Source organism: Cucumis melo, chromosome 6, assembly GCF_025177605.1.
Source record: "Cucumis melo cultivar AY chromosome 6, USDA_Cmelo_AY_1.0, whole genome shotgun sequence".
Classification (NCBI taxonomy): Eukaryota; Viridiplantae; Streptophyta; class Magnoliopsida; order Cucurbitales; family Cucurbitaceae; genus Cucumis; species Cucumis melo.
This window is the reverse complement of record NC_066862.1, coordinates 13,393,812-13,399,338: the sequence shown is the minus strand read 5'-3', so window position 1 is coordinate 13,399,338 and position 5,527 is coordinate 13,393,812. Positions and strand designations below refer to the sequence as shown.

The 5,527-nt window shown below is 42.9% G+C and overlaps 1 protein-coding gene across 1 annotated transcript in view; it reads left to right on the top strand.

Annotated features, from left to right (window-relative positions):
- LOC127149814 (60S ribosomal protein L5, mitochondrial-like) overlaps positions 1-645 on the top strand; it is a 1,709-nt gene extending 1,064 nt beyond the window's left edge. The window contains exon 1 of the mRNA XM_051085792.1: positions 1-645. This exon is cut by the window's left edge and continues 1,064 nt beyond it. The gene's annotated coding sequence lies outside the window, so the exon portion shown is untranslated.
- The last annotated feature ends 4,882 nt before the right edge of the window (positions 646-5,527 follow it).

Genomic DNA, 5,527 nt, shown 5'->3' with positions numbered 1-5,527 from the left:
AGTCCATAAATTGTTAAAGCTTCCATAAAAGCCAGACTAAGAAATCAAGTACCTCGGATTTTTCCCTCCGCCTCGGGTTGTCTCGCGATCCCTTCTACAGCTTGGCCCGCAGCAGTACCTTGACCAATCCCAGGTCCAATAGAAGCAAGCCCGACGGCCAACCCAGCAGCAATAACGGAAGCGGCAGAAATCAGTGGATTCATGATAAGTTCCTCACACCAAAAGAAAGAAATGGTTAATGATACAATCAACCAATGAATTATAACTTATTATTCCATCACTAAGATTTATCCAACTAAAAATTACGAATTGAAGTAATAATATTATTTCATCGTCCAAACTACTTCAATCTCTCTTTTTTAGTTCCTATCCATCCACGTAGTTTTTGTGAATCCATACGACTTTTGTTCTTCCATTTCTTTTAAAGCATTCTTTTCATTCTTCATTGTTTTTCTTGATTTAATCTCTCTATTCATTCAATATTGAATTCAAAATTACATTACAGCCGAAACAGAAGGACTTCCATTGTAAGCCCTATCTAAATTCACAGTAGTAGGGCGGATCTCTGAATTTGTAATTCTATTTTGAGTTCGATTTTGTTATTTCACATTAGTTCAGTTCGGTTAGATAATATAGGAAAGAAAACAGGAGAAAGAGAGCTCTCAACTCCTTTACTGCAGGCCAAAAGAAAAGCATCCCAACCTTGAAAGATACGACGAATTTTGAAAGATACGAAGCATCCCAACCTTGAAAGATACGACGAATTTGCAGAAAGGATCCCCCGCCACCCTTTATGGAGCTATTTGCATGCGGACTGCATTTGACTCTCAAGGGCAGATACCGGACCCCGTGCTCAGATACAACTCCCTCCAAGTAGTAGAGAAACCCCTGACTTCCGAAATGACAGAATCCTTACTCTATATAAAAGGCTTTGAAGACAGCCCCTTACACCTCCTAAAGACGGGAAATCCTGGGGCAAGAAGACTGATAATATCCTTTTCACTCTTAAAACGAATGAAAATGAATTTACTCAATTTCGCCGTTGTCCCCCTTCCCAAATACGGAGAAAACTTCGAAGAGCTTGACAAAGAATATCCACCCCAAGCCATTTTCAGGACAGCGCATGAAGACGAAACCGATTTCACTATTTGGCCCCTCACTTTAAGAAGACAGCAAGACAAACAAGAGGAGGATTTACTACTTATTATTCTACATGGGGTCCCAGAAAGGGAAAGGCTACTTGCAGAAAGATACGACGAGCTCGCGGAAAAAAGGATCCCCGAACCTGAAACTTTCTTCGCCTGGATGAGAGACTACCCGCAGATACTAAAGCAAGCGGAGGAATCAGAAAATGAAATACTGGCGGAGCTCCTTATAGCACCCCTGTAATAGCACAACCCCGATGAAGAACAATAATACTAACCCCGATGAGAGGGCCCGATCCGCCGACGAGAAGGCCCGCAACTCCGATCGGAATATTGGTACTTTTTTAGTATATTATTTAACCAACCAAAACGGAGTCAAATCTCCCCCAAAAGAGGCCATTGGGCCCGATCCGCCGCTTCGCTACAATACCCGGAGGTTAATATGGAATTTCATGAGTCCTCCGGACAGGTTCATATTCCATTGAATGACGACTGTAGGACGGAGGACGGGAAGAAGAAGATCGACTGTGAATATGGATATAAACAAGGATTAAATAAGGGTCCGTCCGAAGGTTATGAAATAACGAGACTCAAAACAAATCAATGAATGAATTGAGAATGAAACCTATGAATTTTTGTAATCAACGACCTTGTAATCCTTAGCGAAAATGAACAAAAAGCTAGGTTTTGGGTATGGCTGGCAGCAACTTTTCATTCAAAATCTTGAATTTTTTCTCTATTATCGTTAAATAGAAAGATGAGAAAAAGGACCATTTTGCAAGAAAAAAGACGGGAAAACGCAATGAAAGAAGAAAGCCTAGAAAAGAAATGAACAGACTTTGATTCTAGTTCTAGTTTCTGGTCCGGATAAAGAGAGGAGAAAGAAATGTTTTTCACTCAATTATCGTGAAATATATATATGAGAAAAAGTCAAAAAATGCAAGAACCGAGAAAAGGCAATGAATGAAAGGATGAGTTGATCTCAGAGAATTTGCTTAAGACATGAATGAAGAGATTGATCAATGAGGATACAAAGGTTAGGACTTGAAAGCGAAGTCCTGATCCCTGAACTATTTTCAGGAGCGAAGGTACTCGTAGTTTCAGATATAGGAGAGGAGCGAAGGTACTCGACTGAGGTTAGGAAGGAGAGGAGCGAAGGTACTCGACTGATAAGGAGAGGAGCGAAGGTACTCGACTGATAAGGAGAGGAGCGAAGGTACTCGACTGATAAGGAGAGGAGCCCGACGATTATTATTCAATGAAATAACTCGACTGATAAGGATCAAAGAATGATCTTTGAATTTTCAAGCTCATTCCTTATCAAAGAATGATCGAAATCCATATTCAAATTAATGCCACTAAAAGACTGGCGTCTCTTTCAAGACACAACGGATGATCCAGCTTCAACTGAAAGGGATGCCACCTCTCCTTAAAGACGAGCCTTTCGCCTCTGGTCGCGCTATTGCTTTACCGCGTAGTGGGACTCCTTTCTTATGAGAGAAATTCATAAAGCCTCTGGGCGAGTGATGTTCCCGGCTTAGCTTAGACCCCTAATAATGGTGGGTTTGTCTTGCTTCCACCCTAACTGGAGATGAAAGCAGGTGGTAGTCCATTTTGAACATCTGACCCCGTCGCTAGGACGCTCTTCGACTAAGGAGTTGCAGGTGAGGCTGGCTGTGGTTCTTTCTTTTTCAAGAGTTGCTGGTGAAGTAGCCTCATCCCCAAAGAAGGATGAATTCAAAGACAAGTCCCAACCTCTCTGAAATCAAGAGGTGCAAACTTTTTTTTTTCAATTGGATGCTTTTTATCCACATCAAAAGTAGGATTGGTTGTGCTACTTCTCGTTCTCAGCGCTCAACCGGTTCCACACGAAAGATCCCCCGGTCCGTGGTAGTTTAATTTAAAGCCTATCTCCAAACATCCTATCACAAGAAAATAGAAGACAAAAATGACAATCAAATAAATCGTTTTTTTTTGGAGTTTATTGGAGTTTGATTGTATAGTTTTTATTGTAGTTTGATTCTTGGTTGCCTCAACTTCTACAACTTTTTGATGGATTCCTTTCTTCTCACCTCTCCATGTGACATTGGGACGACGGGACCTTTTTTCAGCTTGTCCTTCCCCCAACTCTCAATCATGCGAATGCACCCAAACCTCTTTTCTGCCTGATGTGAGGTTTTCATATTCAATTTCATGAGTGGTCGAAATGGGTTGTATTTTCTAGTTCTATCTTTTCTATGCTCACTGGCTATTTAGCCTCAAATCAGACTTTGAGAAGCGAAAAAGAAGGCGAAAGAAAGAAGAAGATAGTGAGAAGATATAAGTCGATAAGAAAGCTCTGAAGGGTGATAACACAAGGTTAGGATTCGCTGTCGATATGGAGATCGGACAAATAGAAAAGAGCTGACGCGTCCTACCCGCTTAGTTCGCCGAACCAGGCCCCACTCCGCGGTTACTGGATTGATTGACTGTTAGCAAACGGCTATCTTTCCAACTCCTAGCTCCCTACTGAACTTGCGTGTGCCCCTACTCAGAGCGGACTAGCTTCCCCCTTTTCCGAACTCCGCCTCATTCGCACCTCGGTGCAACTTCTCTTCTCTGAGTGGAGGGTAGGTATTGAATAACCTTTAATAAGAAGGTCAAGTCAAGTAAGTCAAGGCTCTTCTTGTACACGGATTAGTCTGATTCCCACAGAGCGGTATTGCAAAGCAAAGTTCAGGCAACGAATGGATTGCATGAGAAAGATCCCCATTATCTCGTAATTAGAGAAGTCAATTCCGTCTTGTCTTCTATTTCGGATTCCTCCGACTTATAGAAAAAACCTGATAAGTGAACCCAGGTCTCGCTACCAAACCATCCCGTGTAGTGGGATCGAGCCCGTTACGAGCACTGTCGCAGGGGAGTCCTTGGTTCCGCTTGCTCTTTCAGTACGAGGATAGAGAAAGGCTCGCGATAAGCCTTTTTTTTGAGATGAGGCGGAGTGGCTGATCAGCTAGGGCAATTCCCTTGAATCAGTGCTTTGGCTCTTTCCTTATTGTATTCTTAAATAAACTTAGCTGCCTAAGGCCTTTCTGAAAATCAAAGGAGATTTCTTGGTCGAAACCAAAGCACTTTTCTGCAATTATAAGGGGTCCAGATGCGTAGAAGGAGTCAGAAATCCATATTCACCTTCAAGGTGCGAAGCAGCTCGACTCAAAATAGAGGAGAGGGGAGAACTCGACTCCAAATTCTAAGGGCCCTTCGAAGAAACTCCCCAAAGAGGATCAAGGCAAAAGCCGATTATCGACCGGACTAGCCGCAAGGTCATTCTCAGAGGTTAGATAGAAAGCCGCTGTTCTCGAAGTCTAATAGACGGAATAGACCAATAAGAATAGGAGCGGCTATCCCAAGCGGTTAGGTGCTCTTCGATCGGGGAATCCTTTCGTAAGGTCTTCCATCTTGGATAGGTCTGAATACGACCGAGTTTACCGAGTGGAAGGGGGACCAGGCTAGGCCCAGGATAGGTTATCAGTAGCTCATCCATAAAGGTAGATGTAATTGAGTGCTTTACCGAGTAAGCGAGGATAGAAGGTCAGACATCCGAACATAGAGGCATCCGTCTCGGAAGAGTAATCGTAATCTCTCTCTGTTTTGGAATCTCAATCAGTATCAACTGACGAGGTTATCTAATAGAAAAGACCAGAAGAATTTGAGTGGAATCTTTTCGGAATTCTTATTGGATCAATGAAATGGTTTGAACCTCAAAACAAGGTATTTGAGAATATTACACGGGGAATTTGGTAAATAGCTAGCTAATACAACCTCTTCCGCAGCAACGGAGAAAGATCAGACTCCCAGACTAGGCGGCCGGCTACTTTGAAGGGAGAGCTTGTTCTTGGCAGCTTCTTCGCAGACTCTTCCTCTCCTGCAACAACCATTTATTTATGCCCACTTTCACTGGGTGGCTTTCTTGCATTTCTGGAATGGGTTCCTGCGTGTCCAGCCTTCCGAGGGGTACGGTTCTCCTTCTCCTACGTAACGGAGATTCTTTCGAAAAAGGACAGATAAGCCCATACTAAGTGCGAGAGCAAAGAGAAAGAGATGGCGGATCCCCGGTTCCCCTGTGCCACTGAATCAACAAGAGCCACAGAAAGGGATGAGTCAAGAGGTGGTTCACTCCTTTCCCTCGTGGGTTAAGCTGCTTCGCTCCTTCACAGTCGCCCTTCAAAGACGAAATCCATATGAACCTTAAAGATTCTCTTCTTATCTTTTTCTTAGCTCAAATTCAGAATTTGCAAGGGCTCGACTGATAAGGAGAGCTGAAAACCACTTTGTAGCAAGAAAGAAAGTCAAATGCCTGATTTTTTTATCTATTATCGTGAAATATCAAGATTCGAAAAAGT